Here is a 25,066-nt window from a genome sequence, read left to right on the forward strand (position 1 = left end):
CTACTTTGCAACTTCAGCTCTTAATACCTCCAGAAGGGCTTCATGAACACCCTAGCACCCAACTCTTTGTTGCAACAGGTAGTAACAGCCAGACCAAACCAGACCTACAGCTTTACAACCAACCAACAGACAAGACCAAATCAGCAAACAAGCCAACTAACCTAATTAGTACTGCTCCTCAGATGTTTACAATGCTTTAAATCAGGGAGCCCTTCATTATCAATGTCTTTTGCAGCTGTGGCAACTGCTCTGTCCACTACAACAACCCAGAGCATTGGTGAGATCTCACAACTCCCACACTGAGTGTCAGCTTAAATTGTGATTTTACAACAACGTGTTTACAATAGACCGAATCTCATGGCTGACTTGCGACCCATTAGGCTTTGCCTGAAAAGTATCACACACGCACACCTTTGCATTCTCATGCAAATGACCTCTGGGAGACACATTCCTCCCAGCCTCAGTAACCTTGTGTTCCTGCTGCCACATTCCCTACACAGAGGTTCAAATCCCATTATCATTGAATCTTTATAGTCACCAGCCTGCTGAGGTTTGTTGAGTTCCAGCCTGTGTGTGTGATGTTGCTTCCTACACACCCCCTCCCTCTGCCTGCTGCCTCCCAGCTTCTCTGCTGGCCACAGGAAAAGCACAGACCAACTCTGTGAGGCTGAGCTGAGCTCTGGCTGCCAGAGGTGGGGGTGGGATGATTTCATTTGCCTGACAGGGCCCAGCTTGTCTCCAATGTCAGCCCAACAGTGCAGTGCTCATCTCAGTTCCCTGCAGTGCTGCTGCCAGGACCTCAGTAGGGCCCCAAACACAACCAGCGGTGCAGTGCTCTGGCAAAGAGGAGGCAGCCCTGCTCAGGTGCAGCCAATGACAGGGGAAGGGCACCTCCCCAAGGCTTCATATGGTGCTCTGGTCTCTCCTAGCTCCTGGGCTGGGCAGTGCACATGTTGGAAAGGAGCAGATACTTGAGCAGGGGGAAGGAATGGTGCTCTGCCATGGACAGTAATAGCTCCATCTACAGCCCAAGTCACAGGGCATGAGGCAGGTCTCTATTCAACTGTGCCACCCTGTGCAGGCCCTGAGTTCTTCTGTGCTTCTCAGCAGCTGGGGAAAAACCTCTTTGGGACCTATCTCCTGAACACAGCTGACAGGAGCCCCACAGTTAAGAGGCCCCTTTTGGGGAGAGCTGATTTTCTGTCCCATTTTGATGCTGGCTGCAGAGCACGTGCTGCTTTGCTGGTGGGAGCAGCCAGGCTCTGTGATCTTTAGGGAAGTCCTCTAGCCACAAGCAGTCATGGCCCTCCCCTCCTCTTGTGCTGGCCTTGGGTGCTCTGGAGCATTAGAGCATCCCATGAAGGTGTCAGAACTAGCAGCCCCTGCTCCAAGGGCCCAGAGGGGGACAGATGAGTTGGGCTCTAGCCTGGAACTCTTCCTCTCACCTGCTGTCCCCTGACTTTCTTAGCCTGCTCTGGATGGTCCTTCCTTTAAATGCCACGTGTGCAATAGGAATAGCCTGACAGCTCCAGGTACTGGCAACAATTGTGTGGCAATCAGGAGAAGCTGTGAAAAACACAACCTCACTCCTCAGGTATCTCTTCACAGACTGGTAAGTTGCAGGGCCTTGACCTATTGCAGCCATGTTGGTGACTCAGCCCAGCCAGAGTCCTATCTAGCTCCAGTGGGCCTCATTCATCCAGCAGGAGGAAAAAAAACTTCCTCAGGTGCACCAGTGAACAAAGAAGCCCAAGCTTTGGAGAGACAAAGATTTACAGCAACAACACAACCAACCAGCAACCCACTGAGATTTGAACTCAGATTGCAGAGATCAGACTCCTGAGGACTGCTTTTTACACCCCAGGACCAACCAAATGTTACTCTTGGGGGTACCTGTGACTCTTGCCAGGCTGGCACCCTGCACTCCATGCCACCCTCCAGCTGTTTCACCTCTCAGGACACTCCTTCCTGCCCCATTTCTACCACTCTTCTCCCCTAGACATTGAGCCCAGCCCGTCTTCCTGCCACCTCCACCTGGCTGTAAGGCAACATTTCTTAGAAGCCCCCAAAAGGTGAAAAGGGTTAATTTTTCTTTTACAATAAACAGCCTGCAGGGAATTAACAGAAATGCAGAGACTGGGGAGCTTGGTGGTGCGTGTGTATGGATATCTAGCTGCAGGAGGACATAAAGGCCTTGGCTGTGAATTCCCGGAATAATTGACATCCTCTCGACACACACATTTACAAAGTGTGCAGAGACCTTTCCTGCTGGAAGTGATGTATTTGATAGACTCTGAATGAGCATCTCTTTATGGAAATAAGACCCAAAATTCTTCATGTCAGTCTCAACTGTCAGTTTTGCTGTGTAGCCATATTTCAACAAAGGGAGGGGTTTGTTTGGTGTATGTGCATTGGCACTGACAAATGTTAAGGGTTCATTTCCATTTTCAGGATCCCCATACGATAGAAATCCAGAGCATGTTGGGAAAGGTGATACAACTATTGTCATACAAGTGGCTGCCTTTGAAAAGGGGAGCATGGATTAGAAAGAAGATCACTTTACCTGAAATCAAACACTCTATCCCTGGCTGACATCCATATTTCACTCTTGCTTGAATCGCTAATCTTCAGATCCCTGTAAGACAAACTCTTCTTCCCCAGGCTCCTTTTTCTGTCCCAGCCCAGAGTAGTTTTTCAAATGGGGGTTGATTAAACTTTCTCTCCTCAGGCGCACACCACATCTTCCCCACTGACCTACCTTCTCCCACTCACATAGCTGCCATCACTCAGGGAGGCAGATTTCCTTTGTGTGTGGGACAGTGTTCTTCTATCTGCTTGGAGACTGTTTAGTAGAAATCAGAGAAAATGCACTGAAGGACATGAGCCGATCTGTCAGGTGTGGCTGGGTTTGCATTCAGGGTAGGTAAGTCTTCTATCTGGCACATGTGATTATCTAGCTCCCCTGGTGCCCTGTGAGTGATAGAGAATAGAGCTTCTACAATATCAATATATCAAAGCAAAACCTGGGGTTGAAGACACATGCTTTGTCCTTCATATTCCTGATTTTAGCACAGGCCCTTCAAGCAGGTGTTGGTGGTGTAGTGGTTAGCATGGCTGCCTTCTAAGCAGTCGGGCTGGGTTCAATTCCCAGTCAACACAGGTTAACTTATTGCTTTTAATTTCTCTGTTGGAAGCGGAGAGAGGACATGTCCTGCTCCTTGGTGAAATGGGAAGTGTCTTGGCTTTTTAAGCTATCATGCTTGGGGTCAGCCAAGTTCTGTCAGCTAAAGGTTGTGGATAGCTTCTGTGCAACCCGCCCCACTGCCTTGTGGGTTATCCTGGTAAGGTGCAAGGCTGAGGGAGTAAACCCAGACAGAAAGTCCGGAGGGGAGTCCTTAGGCAGTTCTGTGCCAATTTGGTTATAACAAGTATCTTCATCATGCATCTTGACAAGATGGAGGAAAAAGTAGACGGAGTAGCTGCTCGGGATGATAATCTACAAGCTGAGGTTTGTGCATAATATAGTTCTCATTGAAGATGATGAAAAGAAGGAAACAAGAATGGTGCAGGTGCTAAATGAGGAAGGGAAGTGGTAAAGACGGATTATGAATATTGTTATACAAAAACAATGATATATGTAGATTAGAAAATTAGAAGGGAGATCAGTGCAGATGGGATCGAAGTAGAGAAGATCACATATGTGGGAAGCAACATCATATATGCTCTGGGCTGTGAGAAGGAAATAGCGACTTGAATTGTGAAAGCAAGTGCGTGTCTGAAGGCAATGGATGAGAACTGAAGAAACAAAACAATTATCTTAGGAGCAAAGCTGAGTGTCTTGAACACGTGTGTATTCAGCAGCATGATGTGCGGTTGTGAGACATGGGTGATAAGGAAAGATTCAAAGAGAAGGATATTGGCATTTGAGAGGAGCTGTTATAAAAAGATCCTGATAATGGGAGAGATGCTGAAGATCACCTATGAGGAATTCTACAGAAAGAAGCAACTGAAAGAAAACCTACTGCAGAAGGTTATGCAATGGAAGTTACAGGAATTTGAGTCTATCTGCAGAATGCAGGAGGAAAGAAAAATCAAGACCCTGGTATTTAACATTATGAATGGTTCAAACAGGAAAGGCAGAGCCCACAGAGAATGGGGAGATGGTGCACAAGATGGGTGCGGAGTTTGTCTACAGAAACTAAGCTGTTTCACACTGGACAGGGAAAGAATGATGGAAATTGTATGAGAGTCATTGGCCACCAGTGAGCACTGAGCCACTGGTCCTTGAGGGTCTGTGGATTAGCTGGTTGAAGCGCGTGTCTTAGAAGCAGAAGAGCCTGGGTCCCATTCCCAGTAGTGCCTGGGTTTTAGCAATGGCGATGGGCTCTGTGGCTTAGCTGATGAATGCATGACCTGGCATCCACCCACCCTCAGGCTCTGTCTCCCATTCCCCACAGCCCTGAGCCCTGGCTAGGAATTGCTTCAGACCCTGCTGCCCCTCACCCGTTGCGCTAGGCCCCCACCGGGTGTCCCCTCAAACCCTGCCTGTCCCCTCTCTCTGCTACCCTAAGCACAACATTAACACGGCCCATGTTCCCTGACAGAGGGGTAACACCATCACCACCTGCTGCAACTTGCTTCCAGCGGAGGGACCTCAGTCTGCTGCCTGCTCTTGAGCTCAGCTGCTCCCAGCTCACCCACAGCACATGGCCTTGGAGCAGCTGCTCTCCTGCCTGCTCTCCTACCCACAGACACAGAGCCTGCAGGAGCAGACCCCACAGCTGTCACCCCAACTCCAGAACCTTCTGCGAATGCAGCACTAAACCTGCCCACCAAAATGACCCACATGCAACTCACTCCTACCCGCTCCAAGTGTATTACCATATTAGGTACACGGCTCACCTGTGCATCACCACTTTCTCTCACCTGAGGTAGTCCATGGTCCTGACTTCCTCTTTCAAATACTGCCTCCAGAGCAAACGTGTGTGAGTTCCCAGCAGGTGGGAGAGGAGATGTTCAAAGAGCTCTCTTGTACCCTTGCACACAGCTCAGCACAGACGGCCCCAAATCCTGCCTCCACATTGAGAGGTTTGGTGGGGGGAACCCAGCTGTAAGAGGAAGGGGCTCTGGTCTCACTTTGCGTTGGAAGAAAAGGCTGGAGAATACAATCCTCACTGGAGAAAACAGGCATTGATCCCACTGCCTTTCACACGCAAAGCGCGTGTTCTACTTTTCGAGGTAATTCCCCAGGGTATGAGATAAAGCCCTGCCCCAGCCACCTCACTGTTGAGTCCATATGTCCCTGCAGCTCCCCGGCTCCTTTCCTAAGATGACACTTGTAAGACCCGTTGCTACCAGCTGGCTGGCTGAGCTGTTCAGACAGTGCTGCTAATAACGCCAAAATGACAGTTTCCAGCTCAAGGTGAGCCCTTGGGGCATCTTGACTAAGTGGCCTGGCTGCTCTGGACAGGGAGGTTCCTGTGGCTTTGCAGTGCCTGATGTCCTCTGAACAGGTTCTACTGGCTGTGTCAACTCCCTGGACTCAGCTTCATTGAGCTCCGTGGGCAGGTGATATCCATGTAACGGGTGGCTCTGTGAACTGCAGAGGTCTGTAGCATGCGGTGCTTAGGCAGATACTTCATTTCTGAGAGCAGCTGCAGTGGAGATTGTGGAGAGTTAGTGGTCTGTGGGAGGAGGTGTTTCCATTGGGGCTCTGGGGTGGATTTTTATGTTTCACTGAATGGCCATGTCTGTGATTTATTTATAGGGCCATTTTCAGAGTGCTCCATCTGGGTGTGTTTAACAGCTGGAGCTGTAAGAAAGGGTGATCAAATAGAGGTACCGAAAAAGGGCATTAATATTCTTTTTAATATGGCGTCATATGAAATAACCATGAGAAGTATTGCACCTTGTGAGTTATCCCCCGGTTAGATGTGTTTGTCTTCCGTACCTTTGATCTGTTCCAAACATGTATTTATAGGTAAGGATGTTTATCTGTACCCATGATGCAAATCTGCACATGACCCCAGCATTGGTGTTGCCCCTAAAAAATTCATCCCACCTCAAAGGAAATTCCACCAGCCCGAGGATGGGCAATGTCAGAGGGAACACGGATGTGGCCTTTGTCCTCTGGTGGCTGAAGAGGACGGTGTGAGGGCTGCAACTGGTGAACCTCGTGGGCTGCTGCCCTCCCACAATGGTCAGACCACTGGACGGATGCAGAGCAGAAGCTATAATTCTGGATAGTTTTGCAGAAAATGTTTCCTCCCGGCCCTGGAATTGACTGGGGCTGAGGGAGGTGCAGACTCTTCCCTGTTACACCACTGAGGGGACAATGCTGCTCCTTTTGCTTGACACCTCTCAGATTATTCATCTGATTTTTCTGGCCATATTTGGGAAACTGATTCATTCTGTCTGGTGCACTCCGCTGTGGGAACAAGAGCCACAAGAATGCAGGTAGCAGTGTCTGGGAGTGGATATATTGCTTGGCATTTAGCCACCAAGGTCATGAGGTGCAGTGCCTCAGTTTCCCCTTCCCCACCGCAATGCAGGCTTGTTACCCCTTTCCTGCTCTACCCAGTTGTAAGCCTGTCTAAAGGTCGTGGCTTACAAGCTGCCTCCTTCTGGGACTGCTCTGCTCCTCCCCCAGCATGTGCACAATCTTTCTCCCAAAATCACGTGTGTCACACACTGTTAAAGGATTCACCATCACACCTGGCCCGTGGAGAGCCACAGACACCCCCAGCCAGGCTGCTCCCCACCCCCTGGAAGGCTCAACACTGACCAAAGGCCTCTCACAGATCAGCCTGCGACCAGATTGGCAAAGATACCCCCAGCCAGGCTGTTCCCCTGACTCTGGCAGGCCACACAGTGACTGAAAGCCTCCCCTCAACCAGCATGGGGCCAGCTGCGGACAGTCCGCTCCCGGTGTCAGGAGACGGCAGGAAGCAGAGCAGCTCCTCAGCAGCTCTGTCACCGCTCCCGCTTATGGGACTCAGTTTGGCAGTGGGGCAGGAGATGTGGCCTCAAGAGGTTTCTCCCCTTCTAGTGAGAAGCAGAGAAACCCCCAGAGCTGCAAAGAGGCAATTAAATCAGCCCCCTCCCGCACAAGGACAGGCGCCATTTGGAAGAGGGAAACTGCTCCACACACAAGCCTGATTTACCCCCCACCTCTTCTTTGGCAAGTCCAGAAAGGTCATGGCTCAGTGGGAGCAGCCAGGGCTCATGCCTGACCAGCAACTGCTTCCCAGAGTCCAGTTGGAGCCAGACCCTTTCTCAGAGCAGCCAAGGAGAAGGTTGCAGTCTGTGGGCAAAGGCTGCATAGAGCGAGTAGGACCATATCGGCACTTGAACTATCTATGGTCTCATCCGAAGTCCAACACTGCGTCCAACTGGCCACACAGAAAAGCGGCGCCTGAGCCCTCCTTTCCGGCAGGCAGATGTTGTGCTTCTTATGCCGTTTTGCAATGAGCAGAGACTCTCTGGGCTCCCATCAGTAAGTGGTGGGGACGGAGTCTCGGCGTTAGAGGAACCTCCCAGAAATCAGCCTGTATCCCCCACTGGTCCAAAGCCCTCCCCATGGACCAAACCCAAAGGGGCCTTGCTGTTGTGTTCACCTCAGCTGCCCTGAGGGAGGCCACTGCTGTGGCTCAAACCTTCCTGCCCTCACATCCCACCGAGCCAGACCCGGAAAGGCCTGTCTGACCTGGCATGGGAGTGGACAGGCTGTTTCAATAAAGGGGAGGGGGTCCTCCAAATCTGTGCTACGTTCCCCCACTTGCCGTTCCCCCAACCCTGGCACTGCACTACGTGGGACTGAAAAATGTAGTCAGCTGTGAACCTCCTTGTTACCCCAATGTTTTTCACTGGGCCTGGCCTGCCCTGCCTCAGTTGCTCACTGGCCTGGCCCACACCCCTCCCCATCCAGCAGTTTAGATTCCCATCGCTAGAGAAGATTGTGACCAGAATACACCACTGAAGACAGTTGAGCCAACCACATCCCAGCTTTTACCCTGTTCACCCCACAACCCCCTCTGTCCACTTTGCACCTGCCACTCACTGCTGTCAGGCTCTCCCCTAGAGGTTCCTCTGCCCCACTTCAGGCTCCCCCCAGCCCTACGATGTCAGTGGAGCTACTCGGGCCATGGGCCAGGCACTTGCCACTATTTCCTGTGTGAGCGGAGCAGGAGGTGGCCCCGGGGGAGAAGGTGGGGCAGGGACTGGTGGAGGCAGACACCAGCAGACACTGGGGGATGAAGCAGAAGGGTGCAGGCAGAGACAGAGCAGAGCAGGACAGCACTGCAGAAGCAGAGCAGAGTGGGGCATGGGAGGGACGCCTACTTCCTCGGAGCTTTGCTCCCAGCAGGTAGCAGCAGCCAGCTTGTCTGGAGCACTGAACACATCACAACTGCTGCATTTCTCCCCGGAAACAGCCAGGCGTTGTGAAACAGGGTTAGGGACCCAACCTCTTGCATGTGCCACACCAGTGTGTCTTGCCGTGGGTGCGGGTAAAACACAGACTCCGCTGTGAGCAGGATTTGAACCTGCGCAGAGAAACCCTATTGGATTTCAAGTCCAACACCTTAACCACTCAGTCATCACAGCTCTGAGGTCTTGAGTGTTTTGTTATCATGGATACTGGACAATAATGAGACAATGTCATTGGCAATACAGAATTCAAACAGTAACCTGCCTCCCAGCATTGAGGGGATTTGGGGATCTCTGTGCTCAGCCAGGTGCAATGGCACAAGAGAGCACCTTGAACATCTCCCCTCCCCCTGGATGGAACGGGAACAGCTCTGACCTGGAGGCTGGATTTGTGAGGAAGTCAGGACCATGGACAAAGCACATGGCTGGGATGCACCGCTCAGGATTCCTTCCCCAATAACACGTATCTACTCCCATCTGACACTGTGTTCTGCTTAAGCTGCCCAGCTGCCTCCAGCATGGGCTGAGCTCAGGGACATGTAGTTAACCTGCCCTGCAGATGTGAGGTCATCAGCTCCCTCCCACCATTTGGCTCCCGCACTCAGTGAGTCAATAGGGAGTCTTCAGCAAGTTCTCCTCAGTTGTTTACTTCATGTCCGGTGCAAGTGGGCTCTTCGTTTTCCTCCCCTTGCTGAGGAAGACAAAGAGAAGAAAGGAGCAGGATGCTGCCACCTAGACACCATGCACAGGCTGACAACGTTCTTCTCAGGAGCATTCAACAGTGTCAGAGAAAGCAGGGATGGTGTGTAATAGGACAGGAGCCATGGGCACATGTAGAGAAACCAGCCCAGGCTACCTTTGCTCAAAACCCAGGCCACTTACAACCCCAGGCTGGGATTTCCTCCTTTCTAAGGGAAATCCCAACAACCACTCTTCCACCCCCACTGGCCAGCCAGATCTCCCACCAGCAAACCCACAGACTTGTCAGCTGCTATTCCACCCCAGACCAAAAACCCCAAATTCAGGTGATTTGGGGGAAGAAAGGCAAAGGTGAAACCACACACACCCAAGTGTTGTCTGGCAGTACACTGGGCCCTTGAACACATGGCTTGAGTAGTGTTAGAACCACCTGCAAACCAAGTGTGCTAACCAGCCAACAGGACAGTAGCAAACAAGGGATCCTTCTGGACAAAACCAAAGGCAACTGCTGGGCTGTTGTGGTCTCTGGAATGGGACTGCTGCATGTATGCACCCCTCGGAGGACAAGGGTTTAAGTCAAGTCACTTTTGACAAGGAGGTGCTGGCAGGCAGAGCCTGTGTGGTGCACTGGAATGAATGCTGATCATCTTACTTGTGGTTATTATATGCCCCCCAGGCATTTAAATGCCACCAATACAGGCACCGACTCCTGCAGCTCCGCCATGCTGCTGCTGAAATAATGGAACAATATTTAACAGGTTTAAAGGTGAGAAGGGCCAGACTCCAGAACAAGGCCCCCAGACCTGTCAGAATTCAGATGGGGCAACGTGGTTGGGTGCCCCCAAGGAGCATGTGCCCTGGTTCATAATAGCAGCAGGTCTTTGGAAATCACTTGGACTGCTGATTCACTTCCCAGATTTTTTCCTATGTTATAATGGGATTTCAAAGTTGGTGGGGTCCTTTCAAAAAGGATCCCCGTCTGGACGAGCCACGCAGGAGGAAAACGAGGAAATTTCAAAGCGCTGCATCTGGAGGCATGCAAATGAGGCGCTGAATATGCATTTCAGTGCCTCATTCGTATTCTTCTGAATGGCCATTTGCCAGGCTATTTCAAAGATTTCTCTCAGTGTAGACGTAGCCCTTCTGAAAGAGTGGGCTGGGTCAGTCTTTCATCTGTGTTCCTAAAGGAGAAAGAGTTTCCTTCCCATTCCCCTGGAGATACCATCATGGTTTCAGCTTAGGGACTTGTCCCACTCGGTGTTTTCCCCAGACAGAATAGTTTATAAGAGCAGAAGAGCACGAAGGTTTGAGTCACACTGGTAGCATTTAAAACTACAAGGCAGCCCCAGAACATCTCCTCTAAACCCCTGCACATCCCAGGCCACCGCACCCCACCCAGTTACCCCTGCAAAGAGCCCAGGCACTTGGATTAGACCACCTGGCAACTCCCCTCTTGGGCCGTGTCTACACGTGCCCCAAACTTCGAAATGGCCATGCAAATAAGACTTATTAAACATTTGTATGTTCTGTAGTTGTTAAAGAAATTCTAGTCTTCGGTTATGCACACACACATTTCTTTGTTATAAGCTGTTGCAAATGTTCAGGCTGGAGCCTGGCTCTGCTCTTCTACATTTTCCCCACAGCTATGTCTGCACTGGAGAGTTTTTTTCAAAAAAGCCGCAGCTCTTTCAAAAAGTCCTGTGGAGCATCTACACAGGGAGGCTGTGGCTCCACTGCCCAGCCCTTTTGGAAGTGGCATGGAAATGTGGCCAATAAGAAATGCAAATGAGGTGCAGACTTAAATATTGCATGTCTCATTTGCATAACCACTTGGGACCTCAATTCTGGAAGAGCTGCTATTGAAAGTCCCAGTTGTGAGTGCAGCTGCTTCCCTCTCCTCCAGCAGCTGAGCCAGTAAAGGACTCCCCTCAGTTTCTCTTAGGTCCCCCATCCACATATGGAGGGGAAGCAGTGGCTTGAGGATGCAATTTAGGGGAGGGCAAGATACACCTACTGGGCAAGTTGAGCTTCTGTAGTGTAGTGGTTATCATGTTTGCCTAACACACAAAAGGTCCCTGGGTCAAAGCCAGGCAGAAGCACGAGTGTCTCTGTTTGTCTCACTCTCTCTTATGCCCCTGAGGGCTCATCTCTTTCTCCTGTAGCCTCTCTCTCTGACAAGCCCAACACCCATGTGACAGAAGAAGTTGAACCAGACCCTGTTGTCCAGGAGGGGAGCCCAGCAGATGCATCGCTGCTCGCGCACAGAAGCTCTCTCCTGGCACGTACTTGAAGGGTTTTCCCTCACTGATTTCACTGGCTGGGAACCACAGAACTATCTTTGCCCCTCCTCCAACAGAAGCTGTGCCAGGCAAGTGCCCCTGCCCTATCCCACGTGTTCCCTCCCAGCCACAGCCTGCTCCTGAACCTGCCTCCCATCAGCTCCCTACCTCACAGACAGGCCTGGCACAGAAGGGGGCAATAAAGCCGGAGCTGCTGTGCTAACAGAGCAGCTGGAAAGGAGCAGAGCATGTCAGGAGGAGACACAAAGGCTGCAGACCCTGCCCATGGCCCTGGTCTGTACCCACCCAGCAGGGACACATGCACAGAGCTGGGGCAGGGCCCAGCCCCAGAGTAGAGAATGGTCATGGCCGGGCTGTGCTGCTCCCAGGCCAGGGCACCACAGGGCCCTGCTCGCCCCAGGAAGCAGCACTGCAGGGGACAGGAGTGAGCGTAGCCCTGTTGGGCCAAACCTGCCCATCGTGTGTCCCCGGCCAGACTTCCTGGCAGGGCTGAAGTTGGGACATATGAAAAAGTTCCAGGCACGTTGGGTGAGGCGGCCGAGTGGTGAAGGGGATGGACGGCTAATCCATTGTGCTCTGCAGGGTTTGAATCCCATCTTCCTTGAACCTTTATAGGCACCATCCTGCTGAGCTTTGTTGAGTTCCAGTCCTCTTGTGTGATGCTACTTCTACAACGGCTGAGCCGGCTGCCCCCCAGCTCCTGTGCTGGGCAGACTCCAAGCACAGGCCAACTCTGTGAGACCGAGCTGAGGTCTGGCTGCCACAGGTGGGGGGGGGTGGGGTGGGATGATTTCATTTGCCTGACAGGGCCCAGCTCATCTCCAGTGTCAGAACAACAGCGCTACACTCACCTCAGTCCCCTGTCGCCAGGGTGCAGGGGTTCAGTGCCCTAGCCAGACAGCGTGGCAAGGTGGGGGCACCCCTGGCTGAGCTGCACCCAGTGACATGGGCAGCTGTCTCTAAGGAAAGTCCTGTTCCCAAGGCTGAATCAGGGGCTCTGGTCCCTCCCAGCTCCTGGGCTGGGCAGTGCACAGCTGGGAAAAGAGCAGATACTTGCCAGAGGGGAATGAATGTTTCTCTGTCCCGACTGCAATAGATTCTTCCACAGCACCAGCTACAGGCCCTGAGGCAGGTCTCCATTCGACTGTGCCACCCTGGACAAGACTGGAGTTCTTCTGTGCTTCTCAGCAGCTGGGGAATGCGTCTTTGGGCCACAGCTCCTGTCCCACAGCTAAAAGGAGCCCCACAGTTAAGAGGCCCCACTTGGGGATTGCCCAGTTTTGTACCACCATGTGATGCTGGCCTCAGCATGCCTGCTGCTTTGGGGGTGGGTTTGGTGGAGGGGAGAAGCCAGGCCGGGGCGGGGGGAGCGGGGGAGGCTCTTTATGGGAGTCATCTGGCCACACGTAGTCATGGTCCTCCCTATTTCTTAAGCTGTGCTGAGGTGCTCTGTGGCATTAGAGCCATCCCATGGATGTGTCAGTACCAGCAGCTGCACCTCCGGGTGCCCAAAGGAGGACAGGTGAGCTGGGCTGCTGCCCGTAGCCTTCATGCCCCCAAAGAATGGGTCCATTTCTGGGAGGCCCTATGGGAGTACTTTGATTGGGGGATCAAGTGAGCACCATCCAGGCCTCCCCTGCACATTCCCACCGCCACCAGCATACCACCCCCCCCACCACTCACTCACTGCCCCCATCGCCCACACACTACCCCCACCACCCGCTCACACATAGCACATGCGGGGGTTGTGAAAAATGAAAATGATTCCTCCTTAAACAACCTAAATTCTCGCCTCTGAGCATGGAACATAACAAACACCATCAGAACTAACTATGTACAATGGGGGGATAACTATATACACTCACTATTTACATGGGGGGAGACAGGGGGCACATGGGACTTTCCGAGGGTGAGGGTGCTGGTGGCCGTAGCCTTATCCATGGGCTGCGGTGTGCCCGGGCCCTAGCATGTGGGGGGGTCATGCCCTGGGAGTGTGTGCCCTGTGGGGTACGTGCCTGACAGTCCATCGCCATGGTCTGGGAATGACCATTGGGCAGATGTCTGGCTGGAGCTGTAGGAGGGGACGTCCAGCACAAGCTCAACCTCCTCGCTGGATCACTTGGATGGTGGGGCGGATGGTCCCTGCTCTGGCCCTGGGGGTTTGGAGCTGGGCTCTGGTCCCGACTCAGGCTTCACATCCTGCTGGGGCTCCTCGGCCATGGTGTCAAGGAAGACCAGGGGAGAGGAGGTGTCCCTGGGGCCCAGGATGGCTTTGAGCTCCTGGTAATAGGGGCAAGTGGTGGGGACAACCCCCAGACCAGATGGCTGAGTCCTGCACCCGGGCATAACCCTGCTGCAACTCCTTGACCTTACGCCTGATATGGTGAGGTGGGCAGGAAGGGTGACCCCAAGTGGTCAGGCCCTTGGCCAGCTGGTTGAACACTTCTGCACTCCATTGCTTGCTTCCCATTACGTGGAGCACCTCCTCCTCACTCCAGGGGTCACAGAGCTCAGACTCAGTGCAGGACAGGCCCCACTTCCTCTTCCAATGGCTGGAGGCCTGAGAGCCATGGGATGGCCTGGTGGGGGAGCCCTGGAAGCACTCAGGGGGCTGGCTGACATCTGGTCTCTGGAGGAGCACCTCATGATATGGCTGCTGCCTGCATGGTCTCAGCTTCCTGATTGAGGGTTTCCAGGTCCTTGCAGCTTTAAGAGCTGATTCCTGCCATGGCAGACCCCACTACTTCAAAGTAGAGGGCTGCAGAATGTCTACACAACTCCTCCTTGAACTGTCTGTGTTTGTACTAGAGCCAAGGAGAAGAACACATTTCCTGCCAGAGGCTGGGGCAACAGTGAAAACTATTCAGTAGGCTGAGAATATTAGTGCAAGCAAGGAAGCAGCCAGCATGGGGCTTGAACCCATGACCCTGAGATTAAGAGTCTCATGCTCTGCCAACTGAGCTAGCCGGGCCACAAATAAAACACTCCATACAGCCTATCACAGAGTAGAAAGAGTCAAATGTGCCTGTCATCTGGGCAAAAGTGAAACGTGTGGGGCAAAGTGCTCACAAGGGCCGGACTCCAGTCTTTGTTATCTGGGCTGCAGGAGGTGAGATGCAAAGAAAACAGGCTGTTGGAGTGAATCTTGGCCAAGCCTCTCACTGGTGCTGCTACATCTCCCGAACACCTCACACACCTACGGCAATTTCTGCACAACAAATGAATGCTGACACCATTGATCTCAGTGCAGAGCCGGTGCAGTCAGTAGAACACGTTTCTTTTTCATACAGAGCGAACACACATTTGCAGAGAGTTTTCTGTGGGAAATTGCCTGTTAGTGACTCTCCAGAGAAAGGGGCATTCGTGGCTCACAGACTGTTGTGCTTCACAACAATGGGCGATGGGACGAGAAAGCAGGACCCTGATTCATTCACTCTTCAGTTCCACTGGGGAGGGCAGCACCTTAACCGAGTGTTTTCCCTGCCTTCAATTTGCCCAGCATCAGCTGGGTCAGGCTCTGTCCTGCCCCAGGTGAACGTCGGTCGTCCAGCGCAGTTAGTCAAGAGGGAAGGAGAACGGGACAAAGAGGCTCCTTCTCATGCTCATTTTCCTCACCCTGGTTCCTCTCCAGCCTCATGGGCAGAGCGGAGGAAGGAGACTCCCTGTGGGGAAGCCCCGGGGGTGTCTGAGATGGCCCCAGCCCTGCAGCCTGTCCCACATGGCTGGTGTCAGGGACCCTCTATGAGGTCATCACCTTCCAACTTCTTTTAACCAATCGGCTGAGGTGCTGTAAAAGGCCCTTGTGATGTCACTCCCACACCTGCCCCTGGCCAGCAGGGCTCATGTCCTGCCCCTGGCAGCCCCTTTGCATGGCTGAGCTGCTACCCCTGCGTCACCCCCACTCTCTCAGGGACATTCTGGGGCTCTAGCCGGCTGCACATGGGAACAGCAGAGGCTGCTCTGTGCCACAGGCTCTTTGCAGAGATCGTCTCATCTGACGCCCCTGCAGATCACAGGGCTCCTGTATGGTGCAGTCGGGAGTGTGGCACCAAAGCGCACACCAGACAGGCACTTGGTCTGCACTGGAAGGCGCCCAGGGCTACAGAAAGCCCCACGCCCCGGGGTGTTTGGAGGACATTAATGCAGTGACTGGAAGGGAAAGGACCCAAAGTCCACACTTGTGGGTCTGTATCATAATTCACATGCAGAACATCTCTGTGCTCAGGTCTGCACATTTCACCGTTTTATTTCTCTCTCAAGCTTAAATTTAATTCTTTGAGCAGTGAGTTCTCCAATCCCTAATCTGGCCAGAGTAATGACCAATAGATAGATAGATAGATAGACACCAAACGTCAATCAATCAATCTACCGAATTGGGAATACAGCTACAAATCATAAAATTCCTTCCCTTTAATTTTAGTTAAATTGAATTCCCCTTTAATTGCAGCAAGGGAGGTTGGAGATTAGGAAATATTTCCTGTCAGGGCAGTTAAGCACTGGAATAAATTGCCTCAGGTAACGGCAAAGTCTCCATCTTTGGAGATATTTTAGAATTTGGATAAATATAAAGAAGGAAACTTCTTACATTGGTCCCCACTTTTCTTCCCTGAAATTAGCAGCTCCCCCAGAACCTGTCTCATGTGATCAGAAGCTGCAGAAATTTCAGTGATGTTCATATATATAAAAATCCCATTTGGGCGCGTGGAAGAAAATAAGTCTGCAGAAAGGAAAAACTGAGAAGCAGTAACAGATTTCATCATTTTTAATGAGCTGGATGAGCCTGCGACCCAGCAGCTGACTGGGCTGTGCCCCCCTTATTTAGTTTCATAAGACTTAAGACTTTGGATCTTCTGTGCCCTGCTTCCTGGCCTTGGAGTCTCAACTATTCTCTTTAGTGGCCGACACATCCCCTGCAGCCCCTGGGGGAGGTAGTGAAGGGAGAAATCACATATGCAGGAATCATCCCTCTGTTTCCCATTGGCCAGGAAGGGGGAACCACAGCCAATAGGAAGTGGTGGGTGGTGTGTTCAAAATATCACAATGTGCATGGAGCCACTTTCACCTCGCCCCCAGGAGATGCTGCTAGTGGGAGGTGAACCTGCTTTACCGCACTGCACCACCCCATTGCTGCACCAGAGTTTGATATGCCCCCAATCTACGCTGCTGCACAAGGGATACTGCTGCTACCCAAAGCCCTGCAGCCCCTGGAGGATTTGCTGGAGGCACAGGACTGTCTATGCAGAATCTCTGAGCCTGTATATCAGTTCTGGCATCTCCAGGGCCTCTCTGTTCCCTGGCAGCCCGGCCCAAACAGCACAGAAGGAACACAGGGCTGGGACTGGGGACTCATCTGCCCAGCTCCCATTGCAATGAATGCAATGAACTGGGAAATGCTGAGGTGCCCTATGCAGCTGTGCAGTCAGCATATGGGTAAGGACGGCCCTGCCACTGTGTACTTCGCTGGCAGGGAGCAATCTAGAGCCCTGATGGGAAGAGATTCCAGCATGCACATGTGGTGAGGCTGGCCAGCCTGTTGGAAAGGGGCTTTGGCCATTTCCATCCCTCCTCTCGCTTGGCTACTTACTTCACCTGACTGAGAAGGACTTGGGCCCTGGACACAGCCTGGCCAGCCTTTACCCATCCCAGGAGATGTTCTTCATCACAGGGGTCTTGTCCTGTCCTCATTGTGTTGACCTGATGGCCAAAATCCTTACTGTCCATATACACCCAACCAGGGGCAGGGTCTCCAGCCCATGTGGCAGAAGAAGGCTTAATAGTCACTACCTTTACATAAGGGACAGGCTTCCTCATGGGTCTGGAAAAGGTGAGGCTGGGGCTTGCCTGGACCCAGCCTCCCAAAGCACAAAGCCAGCCCCACAGAAGCTTGCACTGCTCTACACACCTCCCACAGGAAGGTGCAGCAGGAGCACCCTGCCAAGTGGCACCTGCCCTCCACAGCAGTTCCAGTGGTTTTCTTTAATCTCCGTTTCCTCCCCAGTTCTGCTGGCCTCAAAGCTCCAGGAATCAGGGAACTGATAAATACAGGAGACCACTGCCCCAGCCAGCCATGCTCTCCAGCACTTCTGCAGAGGTTCTTGTGGAACTCTGGAAATCCTCTTCAGTGACATTCAAGTGTCTAAGTGTCTGGCTGAATCACTGCCCAGGCTGCACCTGCAGGAAGAGGCTGGCAGCGGAGATTGTCAGCAGGAGCAGATGGGGCTAGAAATCAGGGATGGAAGCTGGTAAGACAGAGGCTTCAGGTAAAGGGCAGCCCCTTGTAGGGCTGAGGGTTCATAGCCAGCACAGACAAATGGAGGGGAGTTGCAGGAAGCAGTCCAGGGAAGGAGAAGTAGAAGCTGAGAAGGGAAAGCCGAGAAGTGCCGCATGTGGAGTCCATGCTGAGCTGCAACCAGAGGGAGGGATTCCTCCAACAGCCACTGAGGGTGTGGCACAGATGTGGCTTGTGGCAGGGAACAAGAGGAGTGCCTGGGTCACTGTGGGAGTGACAGGGAATTAAAGGACTGTAGCCTAGAAAGGGGGAAATGCCAAGTTATCCAGGAAAAAGGCGAAGCCGGAAGATGGACATTTGCGGCTTCCACCAGCAAGTGGTGCTGCCCCAGTGACAAGGAGGGACATAAACATTGAGAGGACCACATCTTAACAGAGCTAATGCCTGAGCTGAGCCATCCAGCAGCAAAAGGCTGCTTCATTATACTGACCAATGAACAGAGGAAAAACATGCAAAGAGACATCAGTCCCCCCAGATGTCTGGGTAAGATATCAGAGAAAGGCAGAAGAAGGGCTTGCTTGGACTTGAGCCCCGGAGCTCTCCCACCCCTAGAGGAACAAGCCACCATCAGAATGGAGGCACTGGGCATACTCCAGAACCAGTCTGGAACACACAGCCAGTGCTCTGAGAAGTACTGCATCTAACTTCACCTTTCCAAGGTCACTTCCAAGCTCTCTTCACAGTCCTGAAGCAAGAAACCAACTTCCCACTTGGAACAGGTCACAAACCACTCTGTCAAAACAAAAATCAGTCAAGTAGCGCTTTAAGGACAAGGAAAAGAATTGAGGAGGCAAACTATGATGGGACAGACCCACTTCTGCAGACCATAGCCATACCAGAACAGACTCGATATTAAAGGCACAGAGAACCTAAAACGGTAATCAAGGAGGACAATTCAGAAAAAAATGATCAAGGTGAGCAAATCACAGAGCAGAGGGCTGGAAGCTGGGGCGGGCGGAAGGTCAAGAATTAGATTAAGCCAAGTATGCAAATAGGCCCCTTTAGTGAATCAGAAAATCCCCATCCCAGTTCAAACGATGTGTTAATGTGCAGAAATTAAGTATAAAAGACAGCTCAGCTGTTTCCCTTTGAATAGTGGTGGGAATTTTTTTTTTCAGTAATATGCATACTCTTAAGTCATTAATAGAATGGTCACTCCATTAAAATGTTGACAAACTGGTTTGTGGATCTGGAGTGTTTTGATGTCTGTTTTGTGCCCATTAACCCTTTGTTGAAGGGAATTAGAAGTCTGTCCAATATACAAAGCATCCGGGCATTGTTAGCACATGTTGGTAAGAGAAACACAAGGAACACAAAGTCAGGGAGAGCAGCAAACACACTCTGTGGCGGGAGCATCATGGAGTTCAACTCAAGACTTCTTCCTCCCTGAGCAACACTCGGTCTTGCAAAACTCATCTTTGGAGGAAAAATAAACATCACATATCACAGTTTTAGAGAAAAGCAAAACCAACCCCCGCCCACCTCCCCCCAACACACACCAACTGCACTTGACTTCTCCTTGCCAAAGCCTTCCCCACACTTCCTCCTGCCTGGAGGGAGATTCAGCTGGTGCTGCTGGGCTCAATCATTCACACTCTGCCTGGTGAGTGTGACTGCACCCAGCACAAGTTGAGCTTCTTCTGGTGACTTTTATGATCCAAACACCATCAAAGCTGGGCAGCCCCAAGTGTTGGGGCTGGCAGGGAGTCAGGCGTGGGCACAGAGCAGAGCTTTATCTGATATTCTGAGGAAAGAAGTAGAAAGAAGAGTGGTATGACTATAGAAAAACAAATGCTCGAGAAATGATAAGATCATGAGAGAGATGATCAAATACAGCAGAGAAAGTACGTGTCAGGAAATACACCGACAATATAAGATTACATAGAAGGAAGGAAAGTCCACTGAGGAATGGACAACAACCGTGCTAGCGACAATACACAAGAAAGGCAGTGCACAGAAGGATTGCCCTAACAAGTCATCTAGGCAAGCTACTGATGATGATACTGATGGAGAGATCTAACAGGCAAGCAAGTGGGATTTGGGAAAGATAAAAGGACCATACGGCAAATTTAGACACTAAGATTAATAGCAGAGAAAGCTCGCTGAAAGAGCAAGGACATCTGCAACTGCTTCATTGATTGGGAAGGAGGCTCTTGAAGAGTTTCCACCCCACCATCAACCTTAGTCTGGACCTGTCCACAACAGTGATCCACTTCCTGCACATGACTACAACTGTGCAGATGAGCGATGGTCACTTAAATACCACCCTATACCAAAAACCCACAGACCTCTTTGCTTACCCACATGCCTCCAGATTCCATCCAGAGCAGACTACATGATCCATTGTAGACAGCCAGGCACTAACGCACAACCATATTTGCTCTGAGCCATCAGAGACAAACATCTACAAGACCTTTACCTCCCCCACTGCTCAGAATCCCCACAGCAGGTGGGAGAGAACAGCTATTTGGAAACAGGGGCTGTGGAGATGGGGCTAGAGCCTATTTTGAAATCAGCTCTTGTGAGTCCATTGGATGCATCTGAAATTAGCTTCCTGTGTGTAGATGCGGTATTAGGAAATCTTGGTCTTGCCACTCACTGGTGCTGCAGCTCTCCCAAACACTTCATGCACCCACAGTAATATTGGCACAACACATTAAGGCTGACACAATTTAGCACTGACGAGGGCAGAACCTTAACCTGGTGTTTTCCCTGTCTCTGTTTTTCCCACCGCCACCTGGATCAGACTCTGACCCTCCCCACACAGACGCTGCCGTCCAGCGCAGTTAGTGGTGGGAAAGGAGAAAGGGCCAAAGAGGATCCTCCTTGCGCTCACGTTCCTCACCATGAATTCTCTCCCCAGCCTCCAGGGCAGAGCTCTCAAGAAGGAGACTCCCTGAGGCAAAGCCCTGGGGGGTCTCTGAGATGGCCCCGGCCCTGCAGCCTGTCCCACCTGGCCATTGTGCTGGACTGTCTGTGAGGTCACCACCTCCCCACCTCCTTTAACCAATCATCTGAGGTTCTTCCAAAGGCCCTTGTGATGTCACAGACACACCCACCAGTGCCCTGCAGGGCTTATGTCCTGCCCCTGGCAGCCCCCTCTGCAAACGCACCCCAAGGGTCTGCAACAAAAACGGCACATAAAAAACATGAAAACCCCTAACTCCTCCTATCCTCAGTGTCCTGTGGGATCCTGGCACTGGGGCAGGTGGGGAGAGAGGAGGGGAGACTGGTGGATTCTGACCTGTACACTGCAGAGGGCACAATAAGTGAAAGGAGCATTTTAACTCCTCCCGTCCTCAATGTCCTCTGGGCAGCAACTCCAGCTTCCCGCCGGCACAATGTGGCTACGTCTACACATGCCCCAAACTTCGAAATGGCCATGCAAATGGCCATTTCGAAGTTTACTAATGAAGCGCTGAAATGCATATTCAGCGCTTCATTAGCATGCGGGCGGCAGCGGCGCTTCGAAATTGACGCCCCTTGCCGCCGTGCGACGTGTCCAGATGGGACTCCTTTTCGAAAGGACGCCACCTTCTTCGTAGTCCCCTTATTCCCATGAGCTCATGGACCGTCAATTTCGAAGCGCCGCTGCCGCCTGCATGCTAATGAAGCACTAAATATGCATTTCAGCGCTTCATTAGTAAACTTCGAAATGGCCATTTGCATGGCCATTTCGAAGTTTGGGGCACATGTAGACACAGCCTGTCTGTGCTGGGGAATGGGAAGGCGTTGTTGTGGCCCCACAAAGACACATTTCTTTAAAGTGCAACAAGACCATTTTTCTGGTTGAAGATACAGACTAACACAGTCACCTCCCTATCAGCAAGCAGTGACATAATAAGGTGGCTTAGCTGGCTAACATACCTGACTAATAAACAGGAGATCATGGATTCAGCTCCCAGTGCTGCCCTGTTGTATGTCTTTCTGAATGTTTCCCTACGTCTGGCTGGGGAGCAGAGAAGACCTCCCCTGGCAACCTCTCTCCCTGCTGGGGAAGGTGAAGGCTGATGGAAAAGGAGCGTTGGAAAGAATCTAGTCACAGCCTGGAGCTCAGGAAAAGGCAGCTGTGATTGGTGTGGGGAAGGTGCTGCTGTGGCTGCCAGAAGAGAGTCTGTGCCTCACAGCTTTGTGGTTCTGGGGAGGCCTGTGCCAGCCAGCTCCTCCAGCACGTTTGTAACACAGACACAATTCCCTGTCGGCAGGAGATACTTTCTGCCCTGTCTGCGGGAGCAGCTCCTGCCCTCGACCTGCCGCTGCACAGACACTCCGCAGCCCTGTCCCTGCACACCATGTGCACACATTAGTGAGTGACAGGGAGCGTCTCACTCCCAGGCACACCCAGCTGTTCCCCCACCCCAGCGGTAATTCACCTCTCACCCCAGCTGTCCCCAGTGCTGACCTGACACACCTGAAATCCCTCTTGTAGCTTCCTTTTGCTTCCTCACCAACATTTCCTAACCCTGCTGGGAAGCAAAACCCCTGCAGTGGACATGAATTGTGCAGGTGGGAGACGCTCTGACACAGCCCCTGGGCAGGGCCCAAGGTTTCAGCTGGTGACTGTGCAGTGCAGAGGGAGGAGGAGTTTGGGTGCCAGCGGGGAGAGGTGGCAGGTGTGAAGGGGAACCCGGGCAGGGCTTGTGGCTGAGGGAGGAGGGGAAAAGGGCAGTGGGGGGGCGTTGGCAGGGTCTGAGGGGACAAGGGGATCAGGGCACTGGGGAGGGGTGGGAGAGGCAGGATCTGAGGGACCCACTGCGGGGCCCAGGACAGCTGGCAAGGGGCAGCCGGGGCTGGGGGAACTCCAAGCTGGGCTCTGAGCAGTGGGGGATGGGTGAGAGAGTCTGAAAGGGGAGGCCAGGCTGGTGGGGGAGGGGAGGAAATCTCAGTCAAGTGGCCCTGCAGCTGCCTGTTGCTCATTTCCAAAAAGGCCCCTTGTGAGACTTTTTGTGTCTGGCCGGCTAGCTCAGTTGGTCAGAGTGTGGTGCTAATAACGCCAAGGTCGTGGGTTCAAGCCCCATGCTGGCCATGGGCAGGTCTTTTCTGCTTTCCTTGATGTGGCTGCTCTGGGCAGGAGGCCAAAAGAGCTGAAGGAACCAGGCTGAGAGGCTGGCAGGGAGCAAGTCAGAGTCACCACCCCAGGCTGAGGGAAGGGCTGCAGAGTGGGCCTGGGAGAGGTGAGGTTCCCCAGATTCCCAATGCTGCAACACACCTCACCCTGCAAGTAACATCAGGAGCCCTCTGCCAACAGCACCAGCCCCTACAGCAGCTCCATTGGCTTTCTCTGCTCCCCATCTCCCTGGCAGGCCTTCTGGCCTCAGAGGCTCCCTCCCAGGACACCTGCTATTGCAGCACCACAGGCCCAGGTAACTCACCAGTGGTGCCAGTCCCTGCCTGCCCTGCTCCTCTTCCCTCATGAGTTCTGCTTCTTCCCACAGGACCCCCAAAAGCTGCTCTGGTGGGCAGAGGGCTGGGGAAGGCACAGGAAGGGCCCTTGGGGGTGGGGTGCAGAAGCACAAGGAGCAGGCCCTGGAGGAAGTCCATGATGAGCAGCTTTGGCCATGGGAGCTCAGGAGAGGGGCAGAGAGGTACAGGTGACAGGATGGGTGGGTGGGTCTCTGCAGAGGTGGGGTTGCCTGAGAGGCCTGTGGGGAGGGGAGGGGAGGGGAGGGGAGGAGAGGAGAGAGCAGCAGGCTGCTGGGGGCAGAGCTCAGGGGAAGAGGCAGAGCTGGGATAGGAAGAGGTGAAATGGGAGGAGGAGCACAGGTGGCCTCAGAGGGAACAGGCCAAGCAAACCAGATCCCCTCCCACTCCTCAGGAGCTTCCAGTACTGGCACCAGCCTCCCCAGTGCCGCTGTCACAGGCCACAATGGACATTCTCGTTCCTTACATGATGCTGACAGGCACTGACCAGAGAGGTGCAGAGTTATTCCTCCAAAATAATCTAGTTCACAATAACGCCTTCACACTACAAGGAGGCCCCAGAATAAACAAAACGTATTTCACAACGGCACGTCCATGCACAACAGAGCCTGTCTGTGAATAGAGACCCTGGAGGCATGCCGGGGATATAACTGCACAGCAACGTTGTTTTGGAATCCAATAATCTTGAATAACTTAGTTTTTAATAGCCCCAATTTCCTGACTCTACAGCCCCTATTCCAAAATCTCTGTTTTGGAATTGGCACTCTTCCGAGGAGAATGAAGTTTACAGCCCTGCAAAAAGCTGTCTGCTATTTCTAAATTATTTCAGGAACCTGCCCAGCTCTCTCAGAGTTAGAACCTTATTTGGAGGTTTCAGGGTTTGAGTCCCAGGCTGGGAAAGCTGCATTCACCTTGCCTTGTGCGTCAGGAACCCAAGAACCCTGCTCATGCCTGGGGCCATGTGCTGGGTCCCAGACTGCCAGGTGAAACCCGAGAAAGTAAAAAAGCACAGTACCGGCCTTCTCTAGCTTGCTGTGATCGTACAAGGGTTTGTACTCTGCATTGTGGCTATAGCAACCTGGTTTCAGATCCAAGAGACAGCAGTAATAGTCCACTGTTTGGGTCGTGCTGCTTTTATTTCACCAGGAGGATGGTGAAACACTGCAATGCTTTACCTAGACAGGTGGTGCAATCTTCATCCCAAGAAGTTTTCTAGTCCTGGCTTGAACAGGCCCTGGCTGGGATGATTTAGTTGGGGTTGGTCCTGCTTTAGGCTGGGAGCTGGACTGGATGACCTCCTGAAGTCCCTCCAAGCCCTAGGATTCTATGATTCTCATCTCATCTCCACAGGAAGGAGCCTGGACAGCTCAGTCTCTGACTCGGGGAAGTGCCGTGGGGCCACATGCTCAGGAAGCCCAGGATGGAGAAAAGGAGCTGTGGGAGAAAGAGCAGCTGCAGAGAAGCAATGAGGGCAGAGTGCTGCTGCCAGCTGAGGGTGAGAGGTGCCCAGCGTGCAATGCCAGCCTGTTCAAAGGTGTAAGAAGCAACTGGGGAGGGGTGCAGGCCACCATTCAGGACTCTGTTTCTTGCAGCCCAAGTTCAAGGTCAGAGGCACCTGCTGGCGCTGCCTTGGCAAGCAGTCTGTGCTGCTTCCCTCTCTCATCCCGTGAGTGAGAGACAGCGGGGTGACTCATGCCTGCTGGATCCAGGTCTTTGGCTGAGCTGGCTGGAGGGGTTGGGGCAATCAGCTGGTGCTCTGGAACTTGGCAGTGTGCCCAGAGATCCTGAGAGGCCTCAGGCTGGTGTGATCTGGTGACACTGTCCTTGTAGCTGAGCAGAACTATGGCTCCAGGGAGGTGAGCCAGCCAGCAGCAGCTGTTCAGAGGGCACCAGGCACTGCAAAGCCAGGCTGCCAGGCACCAGCAAAGAA

The 25,066-nt window shown here is 52.6% G+C and overlaps 5 non-coding genes across 5 annotated transcripts; 3 read left to right on the top strand and 2 right to left on the bottom strand.

Moving 5' to 3' along the window:
- The first annotated feature begins 3,087 nt into the window (after nucleotides 1–3,087).
- On the top strand, nucleotides 3,088–3,159 carry TRNAR-UCU (transfer RNA arginine (anticodon UCU)). The gene has a single exon. It is a non-coding gene; the product is annotated as a tRNA-Arg (tRNA).
- A 5,363-nt stretch (nucleotides 3,160–8,522) lies between these two features.
- TRNAS-UGA (transfer RNA serine (anticodon UGA)) lies at nucleotides 8,523–8,604 on the bottom strand. The gene has a single exon. It is a non-coding gene; the product is annotated as a tRNA-Ser (tRNA).
- Nucleotides 8,605–11,152: 2,548 nt separating this feature from the next.
- On the top strand, nucleotides 11,153–11,225 carry TRNAV-AAC (transfer RNA valine (anticodon AAC)). The gene has a single exon. It is a non-coding gene; the product is annotated as a tRNA-Val (tRNA).
- A 3,097-nt stretch (nucleotides 11,226–14,322) lies between these two features.
- Nucleotides 14,323–14,397, bottom strand: TRNAK-CUU (transfer RNA lysine (anticodon CUU)). The gene has a single exon. It is a non-coding gene; the product is annotated as a tRNA-Lys (tRNA).
- Nucleotides 14,398–22,667: 8,270 nt separating this feature from the next.
- TRNAI-AAU (transfer RNA isoleucine (anticodon AAU)) lies at nucleotides 22,668–22,741 on the top strand. Its single transcript has one exon. It is a non-coding gene; the product is annotated as a tRNA-Ile (tRNA).
- Nucleotides 22,742–25,066: the final 2,325 nt, after the last annotated feature.

This window comes from Carettochelys insculpta, chromosome 33 (genome assembly GCF_033958435.1).
Source record: "Carettochelys insculpta isolate YL-2023 chromosome 33, ASM3395843v1, whole genome shotgun sequence".
NCBI lineage: Eukaryota > Metazoa > Chordata > Testudines > Carettochelyidae > Carettochelys > Carettochelys insculpta.